We start from the raw sequence: 12,681 nt of genomic DNA on the forward strand, positions 1-12,681 counted from the left end.
TGAAAGGAAAGGGCGGGGACCGAGCTGGGACACTGCAGGGCCGTGGGCACAAGCAGATCCACTTCCATTCTGCACACGTGTTAGATGATCACACAGAGGCCTCTCTGTACACTCCCAGCTACCTCCGCTCTCAGGACACTGTGGGATCAGGGCCTAGGATCAGCCCCCAGGAAGAGCTGAAGTGCTAACCTCTGTATCTCAGACCAGATGGGGCACCCCAAGTCATGGAACGCAGATGCCAAGGACATTTCCACGGAGGGGAGTATCCACGCAAGGAAAACCTGGTCAGATTTGTACCGTGTGGCTTAACTATAAACGATGCAAGAGGAATATGCCATCTCCTGGTTGGCCAGAAATCTTTAGGGTAAGTTAGGTGACCTTTGCAAATAAAGGAATGCCTTATCAAACAGGGACGCAGATGTCACCTACAGGAATGTGCATCCCACTGTCATCAGTTCTCCAAGAGGGTAATTACCATTCAGGAGACCAGGTAAGGCGATTTCACTATGAGGAGCCTACAAGCAGTATACATGCCATCCCACAGCTCTGTGACTTGGGTGTCATGTTACTTTGATTGGATATGTCTTTACGAGTGAGAATGGAATATGCCATGCAATGAAGCCAGAAGAAATGTTACCCGGTGTGTGTCTGTGTGCATGCGTGACCAAGAACAAGGTAGGATGGGTATGGAAAATACCCTACTGGGAACATGGTTCTAAGAAAACCCAGACTTCTTGTCATGCTTTTAGAAGCAACAAGTGACACATTTGTCTTCCAGAAAACGTTACACAATCTAAGTACTGATTCTCTTTCTAAAGCTAAGTCAGTTGTGCCTTAAGTTATTCTACTTCCACTTGTGCTAAGCAACCTAAAATATTAATAATAAATTTGTTTCTGAGACAAAATATCTCCAAGAAGGAAGTGAATTTAAAATCAATACTAATCTCCAATACCAATAAGTCAGTAAGGTTGACCTTTTCTGAGCATTCATAAAGGATAAGTCGGTCTCTTTCTCCTCCTCCTCCTGCTTCTTCTCTACTCCTCCTCCTCTTCTCTCATAAGTGATTTTAACATTTTAATAAATTTCAGACTACCAAATCGGAGGAGTTGTTTCTGGGTCTATACCAGTGGTTCTCCACCTTTTTTTGGCCATGCCCCACCTAAGCATCTCTAAAATCCTGGTGCGCCCCCCCCCCCCCCCCCCCGCATGACATATAATTCTTATTATTCAAAAAGTGAACTCCTATTCACGGGGAGGAAGCCTAAAAGGCCATTAACTTGGTCTAAACAAGCTTCCAAAGAACATGGCATCCATGAAAGAGAAAAATAAAAGAACGAAAGGACAGTTGAAGTAATGAGGAAGGCATCACTAAGAAATTGTTTTAAAATACTAATAATATGAAGTTATATAAAAAATAACAAATAAAGTTTCAAAACATATAATAGAGAACTTAAATGCATAAATATGTCACAATATATATTTATATACTGTATCTGAGGCCCCTAGAACCGTAAGAAATGGTTTGTAAACTTCTATGAAATTATTTTCACATGCGGTAGAGTACCGTATTATTTTCATATGGCTCAGAATTTGCACACATGATAGTGAAATAACAAAACTAGTGTTCTAATAGACCAGGTTAAAAATTGCTCATTCTTCATCAATTAAAAACCCCCCACATACACTCTGAAGCATAGAATGGTCTTTGTTTGTTTTCTTGGTTTACTTTCTTTCCCACATTGAATCTGTGGAGTTCTTTCTTCTGCATTTTTCACATATTGGACAACCTCGCAGGGAAGTGAATCCATCTTTAAGAAAAATCAGGCCCACGCATTCTTGCAAATGCCTGCTCATCAGCATCATTTCTGGTGCCCGAGACCCAGGGTCTGTATTTAAAGGGCTGGTGGCACACCCTGTGGCCGCTGTTTCACTTGCCTAACCAAAGATAAAGCCTCAAGCCAACAAGGTGGCCAGCGCCGCCTCCAGGCATTGCCCCAGAGAATGAGAAGACTGTTCTAAACTATTTACTTAAGGTCTCATCCCCGGGTAGCCAGGGTCCCCAAGCAGATTCTTTTCACCGGACATTTTCAGTAACAAGTAGCTAGTGGGTGGGCCTAGGAAGAGTCTTCGGTGTTTTCTTGAGTCTTTTTCATTTTGGTTACTATGAGCTTTTAACTATTTAAACTGGGATTTATTTTTTTTTTAAATATAGAGTCCAAATTCTGTAGGCTCATAAATGCAAAAGGAGCTTATTTGGGTAGCTGAAAATCATCACTGGGGAGGAAAATTAGAAGAAAATGTATGGCATAAACAGATACACCACACACTGCCCCATCTTAATTATCAAGATAAGTAAATGTTGACCACACTGAAGCCGTCTTGAATAGAACATAAATTAATAATTTATCACACATAAATATTTCCAAGGCCCTTGTCACTAGATTGTCTGGCATTTTAATTATCAGCCAGCCCAGCGGAAGGTGTCACTTGGACATTCCCATTATGCAGCCTGAGATATAGAGTGTGGCATGGCACCTGGGCACCGGGGAGAAAAAAGAAAAGATGTACTTTTATGAATAGAAAGGTCATGAATATGGAAAATGTGAAAATTGAGGGACATTAATAAATTAACCAGGATATTGCTTATTAAACTTTCATATCAGTAATCACATTAAAACATATTGCGGGTATTGAGCAAAGTGGTCTAAGTCGTTTCCTCATCGTAGGCAACAGAGCTTTCTCCAGGGAGAGCTTGGAACAGCTCCTCCTCGGAGCGAGCGAGGTGACCCACGACCAGGAAACGTGTGCACTGAGGGGAGGAAGAGCACCTGCACGGGGTGGAGAGGCACCAGCACAAATAACTCTCGGGCGACAAGTGGCTGAAAAATGAAGGGAGTTGGGGAAAAGGGAACCTCAGCTTGGCTTCCTCTGTAGCCTTGAGCTGGGGACTGTGTGAGCTTCATCGTCTTTTCAGCACCGGTTGGCAGAAAATTCAAAGAGAGCAAAACAATTCAACACCCAAAATAAGAGCTAGTACAATGCCATCTAGCCTAATTGCTAATAGAGGTTATCTTTGCAGACAAAACATTCAGGCTGATTTTTAAAATTAAAAAAAAAAAGATGTACTTATTATGTCTAGTATGTTAAATAATATTTATTTGTAACAAATTAAATGACTTCAATGTTTCTGAATTTGCAGTTTCTGTCGATGGGCTATCTTATTTAAATGATTATGATTTCCATATTTCTTCAATAACTCACATAGTTTGCCCCAAACTGCTAATACTCAGAAATGTTAGGGAAACATTACCGTGAATGGCTCTATAGAATGCACTTTTAAGTTTCGGCACTAGCCCTTGAAGACCTGGCTGGGCAGGTGAGAAACTGTCTTATGGGCCCTTACCCCTTTAAGACAACAACAAGGGGCCCCATACCTGGGCCAGGTCTTAGGAACACTGGGCTTGAGCCCCTCAGACGCCCCCATCCAGGCACTCTGGGACCACCAACAACAGTCAAGGTCATTACTGACTCAATGATAACAGACAGCGTTCTTCTTAGCTCTCACATCTTTGGTAATTCTCTAGGATTAGGCTATATCCCCCATAGACTATCTGGAGAACCCCCAAATTCAATATACCTAGTACCAAAGAATGGCAGGTCAATCCATTCATTAATTTCTTATTTGTGACCTGACACAAAGTTCAGAAAGGAATAAACAGATTAATTAAGACACAGATTCTGATGCCAAGCAGTTTACTATGTGATGGTTTACAGAAGTGCAATGCTAAAGATGACAAGGGACATACATTCCAGATAGACCTACGGCCATTTCCATGCAAGCGAGCGTGAAAGTGTTGCCAACTACAGGACTCAGGGAAAAGGTCTTGGAAGAGGTGGGGATTTGAAATATGCAGAGTCCAAGGATATAGAGATAATGGTGAGACCGGGCCAAGGAAATCAGTGAGGGACAGGACAGTATCAGAACATTTAAGAACCCGGCCAGTGTGGCTCAGTGGTTGAGTGTCGACCTGTGAACCAGGAGGTCATGGTTCGATTCCCGGTCAGGGCACACGCCTAGGATGTGGGCTTGATCCCCAGTATGGTTTGTGCAGGAGGCAGCCAATCAATGATTCTCTCTCATGGTTGATGTTTCTATCTCTCTCTCGCTCTCCCTTCCTCACTAAAATTAATTAAAAAAATTTTAAAACACCTAAAGGAAAATAAAAAGCATGACTAACCCAGGATACCAAAAGAAGTTCCTATTCATTAAAAGAGTACAAAAACTGATAAAGTGGTAGGAGACATTTTGAAGTGAAAACAATACTGCCCGTGTCAGTGTCATTCTGAACTACTGGAGTATATACACAGACTAACCAGCAAACATTACCCCCAAAATGAAGTGATATTAGATAATCTGTTCAGCCTTTTTGTCACCTGCAACAAATTAGGCTTTCAATATGCAAAACATCTTCCTTCCAGAAAAACAAATGATCATGATTCCATTTAATTGTAATTTAATGAGGCATAATTTATTTTTTAAAGTGATATACACCAGGTGTGTACTGAGGAAACCGGCCCAGCCAAACCCCAGTGCTTTTCTTTAGAAAAAAAACTTCCAACTGGCAGAGACTGTTTTCATCCCTGTCAACTGTATGTCTGTTTGTGGCAGTTGAAGTCGGAGAGATAAAGGATAACTTGTGTTGTGGTGTTCACATATTTATTATAACACATACCTTTAAGTAACTCACCCCCCCAAAAAAAAAACAACAACACTCAGTTATATAAAGCAACCGGTTTGAAAGTGTTGGGTTCTAATCTAAACAAAGGGAGATATTACTGCAGGGTGTGGGGAATGGGGTGAAAGAGGGCAGAGAGGGGATAAATGGTGATGGTAAAAATAAAATAAAAATATATAAACCCCAAAGATAGCTTATGTGATTGCTATGCTAAAAGCAAGGCTGTGTGCTGGACACTTCTTTAGAAACATTTAGAGAAAATAAGCCCTATCCCTCACAATATGTTTTCGTTATTAACTGTTAGATGGACGAACAAAGCATATAAGCTATTTCATGATGGTCCTCTCCAGAATCAAGTGTCATCTCTTTAAGGATGTATGAGTTGAAACATTTATTTGGGAGTCTTCTGTAATGGTAAGTTGAAAATATACTGTTTTAGTTCATAATTTTATATATTTTTTTAACAAATGATGTCATAACAGTCAAGCAAGGTTAAAAGGCACACAGATCCCCAATTTACACATTAAAATGGCAGCAGGACAAGGGCGGAAGGGGCCTTGGCACTCATTTGGCGCTCACATGGGCCAACCCTGCCTGCCTCCACCTCTGACCATGACCTATCACACACACATACACACGCACACACGCACACGCGCACACACGCACACGCACACAAAATCCCTTCAGAGGTACTCCTCGCCTTTCAGCACCCCTTCTGCATGCTTATTCGTTAGCCTGAATTTTCACACGTTTCTGAAGTTTCTGGTTCCAGCTGACATGAGAGCCAAACTGGTCTCCCCCTAAGAAGACCAGGTAACCCCAAATTCCGGGCCGAGTCCTACAAAGTGAACTCCTAACGGCCAGCAGTCCATGCACAGGTCGTGGGCGCTGCGAAATCGGCGGCACCAAGCAGACAGCACCGGCACCCTACATCCTGAAAGCCGACCCCGGCACCGCCTCTCCCCCCTCTCCGATCCCGTTTCCTTCTAGGTGCTCCGAAGGGGCATTTCCCCCTCCGCTCAGGAGCATAAACAGGTTTCCCTGGGCCCCATATTCATAACCTGCACCCCCACGACGAACTTGCCTGCTGAAATCCGTCTGTGTGATGCCAGAAACACTCCTCCTCCCCTTACTCCTCCCCCAGAGCACCGCCTCGCCATGAAGCCAGAGGGTGTAGTCTGATTTGAATAAAAGGTTTACAGGGCACAACAATGACAATTTGATTTTTATTATTAAAAGTGATGTGTTAAATCCTCAAAGAAAATGTCGTTATTGCATTAGTTTAATAAAACCCCTCTTTTCTTATAATATTTCTTTATTGGGAAAGACAGCCTATGCATGTAGCATTTTTGCAGGATGGGGGTGGACAGAATTGAGCCTCTGAAGGGAATTAATGTCTCTGCAAGTAGAAATGCACATTCAAGAATAGCATTTGCAGACAGATGTTGCTGCTGCAGAGCCGTATCCTATAATGAACTAAAAGACTATGTATAATGTGGACACACAGACACTGCAGTTGGTGATACTTTCTCCCTCCTTTGAAGGGAAATGGCTCTAGTTCTATCCCATTTAGGACACTTTTATCTTTTTTTTTTTTAAATCTTCACCAAAGGATATTTTTTCCATTGATTTTTTAGAACGGGAGTGGAAGCGGGGAGAGAGGTGGGGAGAGAGAGAGAAACATCAGTGGGAGACACATTAATTGGTTGCCTCCCGCATGTGCCCCGACCAGGGCCGAGGACTGAAATGCAACCCAGGTACATGCCCTTGACCAGGAATCGAACCCGTGACCCTCCAGTGGGCTGGCGCTCTAACCACTGAGCCAAACTGAGCAGGACGACACTTTCATCTTTTATACTGTGCTGCTATACAACCTCTTCTTCCCATGAAACAGGAAACTCCTTGGGAGCACAATCCATACATTTTGTGCTTAGTGGTCAGTTGGGCGATATACAGAAATTTAGGGCACCAAGAAGACACTAAATGCATATTTCTTCATTTTCCTGAGAACTGAGTCCTATTTTTGCTGAACAGCCCGCAGCAGGCCCTGATAGACCACGTGCTCAAAGATCCCCATTATACGCAAGATCTCTTCATTCAATCCATTGAAAACAGTAAGATGATGGAAACCGAGGTTGTGGGCAATGCAAACTCCACTTTAGAACAAATAGGCCATGTCCCCCAAAATACAATAAAACTTTGCTCGTGCCACGTGCTACATCAAAACACAGAAAGCATGCAACACGACGTGAGTGCCGACAGCCCAACAGCCTGCACCTTTCAAACGTCTTCCCCCGCCGAGCCGCCCCTGAGCAGGTACGATGGAGGGACCGGGCCTAAACCCACCCGAAAAGATTCCTGGCAACTTGGCTCACAAGTACCGACCCGATCTGTGCGGTAACAGATACCGTCAGAGGAGCGGTTCCACCTCACTTTCCTCCTCACGCCTTCTCTCCTGGCTTCAGAAAGTCTCAGGTACCGGAATGGGGGTGCTGCGCACAACCTAAGTCTGGATTTTCTAAGCGCATTGGCACCAGGAAGCAGAAGCAAATGGAGAACTGAATAGGGTCCCCTGGGAAACACTTCACAGCGGCACTCTGGGCTCCGGGCACCCACAACTTCTGCTAACACTCGAGTTCCCGGGCCAGGACCATCGCCTTCCCAACGGCCTGGGCCCCCCGTTATTCCATGAGCATTCTCCGAAACAACTGTTGGCAAACTGCCCCCAAACTTACTAATGTTCCCTACTTTTTAAAATCATTGGCAAAGATAATACTTTCCAAAAATAAAAACAAACCCCAAACATTCATTTATTGGATATTTTTATCTCAACTGTATCAGGTGCATTCAGATATAAGAAGTAAAGCAGTCTGTTAATAAGAGAGTTGACTCTGTCCTGGAACAGTTATAAAATGTTAGCTTTTCCTGCTGAAATGTGTCTGCATGAACTCCCATCACCTCCAGGGTCAAGAGCATCTGTTCCCACCCGTCCATGTGCCACGTCACGGGACTTATCAGACCACCGTGGGAGCACTGCCTTGCAAGTCTCTCTGCTCCTTGCATTTCACTCCCTGAAGGAGCGACTGTCCTTCACCTTCCGCTCTAAGGCAGCAGGAATGAGTGAGAATAAAGTGGTTCTGAGTGTGAGTTCCGAGTGTGAGTTCTACAGTCTGAATTGCTGGGTTTCAAACTGGGCTCCAGTTGCACATGGATTGATGACTCTTCCTATGGCCCAGTTTCCTCACATGTCAAATTAAGATAATAATGTACTTCCCCCATAGGAATCCCTAGAGAGCTTATAACTGTACCCAATACATGTTAAATGTTCAATAAATATCAGCTATCATTATAATGCCTACCATAGTCTCTGAACGCTTAATAAACATTTGTTAAGTGAATGGATAAATAAATACAGACCTAACATCGAAGTACAGTTCTTAAGAGTCAAGGCCTTCCAGTTATATTTTGCTAAGTGTCTTCCCGAATACAGTAGGAATAAAATATGAAGAATAAATTTTAGGAAGTAGGATAATTAAAATTATTGGGGGTAAAGGAAAATGCAAAGGAAAGTTTAATAAACTATATACTAAGTGAAATGAACATTCAGGATAGCACTTAAACTAAGATATTCACTTTATACTTCAGAAAAGTAAAAACAACTTTTCCTCCCTAAGTAACTCTGTATCATTTAAAATGAGCCTTAGTCTGCATCGTTGCTGAAACAGGGACTGTAATTATTAGTGAGTGATAAAATTAATTGAGCACATCATCACTAACATTCTTATACTGAAATGCAATTAGGTTAGAATTACCAAAGTGCTCCATCCATGGTACAGTATTGCTTCATGAAGGTTTCTTTCTCTTTCATGAAGGCTTTGCTTTAGAAATATACACATAAAGATGTAAGTGGAAATGAGACAGACTTCAAGATAGACATACAAAATGCAGGTGCGGTCACGTGTGTGCATATGTGCACAGCTCCTGAGATAAAAAGTATTTCTTACAGGGTGTTGCAGTCAGAGCAGTTTGAAAGGAAATGCTTGCCCGGCCAGCGTGACTCACTGGTTGAGCAATGACCTATGACCCAGGAGGTCACGTTTCGATTCCCAGTCAGGGCACATGCCTGGGTTGCGGGCTGGATCCCCAGTATGGGGCGTGCAGGAGGCAGCTGATCAGTGATTCTCTCTCATCATTGATATCTCTATTCTATCTCTCCCTTCCTCTCTGAAATCAATAAAAATATATTTAAAAAGAAAAGAAAGTCAATGCTGTAGTCTGCAGTGAGGCACAAAACTTATAAAATTTAAGCAGCCTTGAAATTTCCACCTGACTTTGAATTGATTCAGATATATTTTTCTCACAACATTTCTGGTCTTTAAATTTAATTCACTTTATTTGAACAAACCTGCACTTAACTGCAGGCCAAATGGTCACCCTTTCACTCAATGGCTAGGGAAAGAAAACTTGTGTATTTATTTTATTACTTTAAATAAGCAATGGCGAAAAGCACATAAATAGTGGGATCTAAAGCTAGTGTTTCCTGGTGTTTCTTCTATAAAAATTCTACTTTAATTATAAACATCACCCTGAATTTGGGGAGGCCAGTTCCATAATAAAACAGGAGGCCTTCACACTAAACGTGCAGGTCTCCACTGAGACACTCACTGGAGGTGAAAGAAAGTCCTAATTGAGGACAAAGACGCCTTATTTGTGTGAAATGAGTCCATCCCTCCCTGTTAGGGAATAGTGACAAAAGTTTATAAAACTATTGCCAAAAGGCAGTCTTTTTTTGGTAAAAGTGGTGAAACCTGCATTTTCTGTAATTAGCTCAGAACTAATTTTATTTTATTTTAATCCTCACTCAAGGATATTTTTCCATTGATTTTTTTTTTTTTTTTTTTTTTTAGAGAGAGTAGAAGGGAGAGGGAGAGACACACAGAGAGAAACATCGATGGAAGAGAGACACATCGATTGGTTGCCTCCATCACATGCCCCAACTAGGGCCTGGGATTGAGCCTGCAACTGAGGTACGTGCCCTTTACCAGAATCAACACTGGGACTCTTTAGTCCGCGGGCCAACGCTCTATTCACTGAGCCAAACTGGCTAGGGCTCCTAACTAATTTTAAGAACTTCTCACACTAGTTGGTGATCAAAGAAACAGACAGAACCATGGGCTCTCTTGAGTTTCCTTTGGTACAAGTTCTGTGAGGAACAGGGGTGGAGGGGCGGTGGGGGGACGATGGAGGGGTGGTAGGGGGGCGGTGGGGGGGGGGGGAAGAGTCTCCCAATTTTCTTTTATATAAATGTTTCTATTTCAAGTAGACTGGGGACTGAGGAGAGAGTTGTGTATGTTTGACAGCTTTGCCTCAACCTTCTCGTTACCCAGAGCACAAACAAAGCCAGCATCTCGCCCAGGCTCTTTGGCTGAAATCGCCTAGAAAGTGCTAATTAGTGATACTCTATGTACACACGAGGCACTACAGTGAGACCACTATCTACAGGGCCATCCTCAAGCCATCTAATAACTCGGGAGACACTGCTATTCTGCCAGATATTAATATTATTATAATCTTTAAATCTACGAAGTCACGCCAGTGGTTCTGAAATGAAAGATTGCCTGTTTGATGAAGCAAGCAGGGCCATCTTCTCCTACTTTATTAATTTAATGTTGAAATCAAAAGAAGGTATATTATTTGCTTCCCAGGCCAATAACAGGTCCGCGCCTGATCTGCGGCATTTCATATCGACAGCCCATCATTCAGAGGGTGGGCTTCCTCTCCTGGCAGGTCCCCCCGTCGTTTTATAACCAGCTCACTGGACCACGGCGTCCAGACCCCCGGGTTTCCATTGTGTGTTATTCCTGTACAGCTTGCGGGGAGCCCTATCTCTACTGGAGACGAGAAATGCTGATGACTGAGACCAGAGGTCTGCTGAGGAAGAATTCTGAATATCTGGGAGGTCAAATTTTCTACCCATATAAACTGGATGTGTAACTAAATCACGCCTATCTTTGGCGAACAATATGTATAAATTAAACACAAGACTTAAGATTTTCTCACCCCCAAAAAAAATGACTGGCAAAGACTGAATCCAAGACTTCCAAACAGCCTGGCCTGCATGGCTCAGTGGCTGGGCATCAACCTATGCCCAGGTCAGGGCACATGCCCAGGTTACGGGCTGGATCCCATGTGGGGCGTGCAGGAGCCAGCCAATCAATGATTCTCTCTTATCATTGATGTTTCTATCTCTCTCTCTCCCTCTCTCTTGCTCTCTGAAATCAATAAAAATATATTTTTTTAAGAAATAAAAAGACTTTCAAATATTTTGGTCGCTAAAATTTTCATCTTGTTACTACTACACATCTCTTGCTAATGGTGCCCCTTCAAAATAGACTGGTCAGCAAGCCCTGAGGCATTTTAACCTTAATGATCTGAGCGTGCATATACTACAAACATGGTGCCAATAAAGCATGAAAGCAAAATACATGTCACTTCGCACGAAGACATTTGTATTTCCAGCCATTGACCGCACTGCCAACTTTCCTGATACATCATTCAATCTAATTTTCCAATCTGTTGAAACATTCTCCAGTTGCTGAGTGACTTCAGAAGTTGTATTTATAACCCTGGCCTTCAGTTTCTTCAAATGATGTGGCTCTGATGAGTAAACAGCAGATTTTTGGCAAGGTCTCATAAAAAAAATAACAAGTAGTCAAATAAGGGCGGGTCAACCAAGTGAGTCCCCGGGGATGTTTTAAATTCTCTGCGCTATCAGATCGGACCGGGACAGCTTTCTCCAGCCAGGCCTTGGGCAAAACGTTGAGAACCAGGTCACTCGGTGACTGTGTCATGGAGCCAAAGAAGGAGCAAGATACCGAATCAGGGGCCTTCCGGTTACAGAAGAACCACACCGTGTGCAGGACAGACCTGTGCCTCTACGGAAAACACGCTTCTAAGAACTGGCTCAGGAGAGAAAGCCACCTGGAACCCAAAACGAGCCTGACCTTCCTGAGACTCGGCAAAAGTCTTGTTTAAAATGATACCAACGCCTCATGACCGATCCTTTGCAGAAGGATGTCAGGTAAAGGGGTCAGTGGTGCAGAGCGGGGCCGAGGCCCACAGCTAACTGCCCTTTCCGGGCATTCTAACGCTCCCATCCGCACGGGGCGGGCATCCGTGTCCATGGACGCAGCCTAGCTTGGGTCAAAGCGTCCTCTCCTTCGTTTAACAGATTTGCTCAGATGGACGGTCTCAGAGGAGAAGCAATGTTAATAAGTGTGTGTGTGTGGGGGGGGGGTTGGGGGGAGTTCTAAACATATGAATATGTAGGTCACTGGATTTTTAACTAAATTAGAGAATAATGTATCTATTAAGGAAGACTCACTGTACGCATTTTATGAAACCGTGCCACTCACGGGTCAGTGGACATCCCACAAGTATTCCTTGGAAATAGGAAGTCTCTTAAAATACTGTCATAAGCCTCTGACTAATGTTTTAAGTCCATAACGTGACAAGGGGCAAAAGGATACGCGAGGTTAGGATTCATAATCCAACTGTCAAAAGGCAAAGATGTCAACACAGCAAGTAGCTCAGCAACTTATTTCTCGTCCGTGGCTCCGGAAAGCGAAGGTATGCCAGCACCGAAGTGAACTCGGGGTGCCGGCGAGGGAAAACACGTATGGAAAAACTGCTGACAGAGCCCTGGTCCCACTGCTTCTCGGAATTTTTGGTCCTGCATCCCCGACAGAGCCCCGGAGGAGGGGCGGGCCAAGGAGCCGAGTGACTCGGCAACTCACGGAAATCACATAGTCACCGTGCAGACCCGGGAAGAAGGGCTTTCGTTTGAGTGGAATTTGGAAGATCTCATAGGAACTCAGAACTAATGTGTTTCTGACTCACGTTCTCCCTCGCCCCGCCCGCCACCCCCAATATCTAATATCCGTA

The 12,681-nt window shown here is 43.5% G+C and overlaps 1 protein-coding gene across 8 annotated transcripts in view; it reads right to left on the reverse strand.

The window, feature by feature from the left end:
* SATB2 (SATB homeobox 2) overlaps positions 1 to 12,681 on the reverse strand; it is a 219,051-nt gene that overhangs the window by 53,375 nt on the left and 152,995 nt on the right. The gene's annotated exons all lie outside the window — the stretch shown is intronic.

The sequence above is a fragment of the Cnephaeus nilssonii genome, assembly GCF_951640355.1.
Source record: "Cnephaeus nilssonii genome assembly, chromosome: 10".
In the NCBI taxonomy this organism is placed as follows: Eukaryota; Metazoa; Chordata; class Mammalia; order Chiroptera; family Vespertilionidae; genus Cnephaeus; species Cnephaeus nilssonii.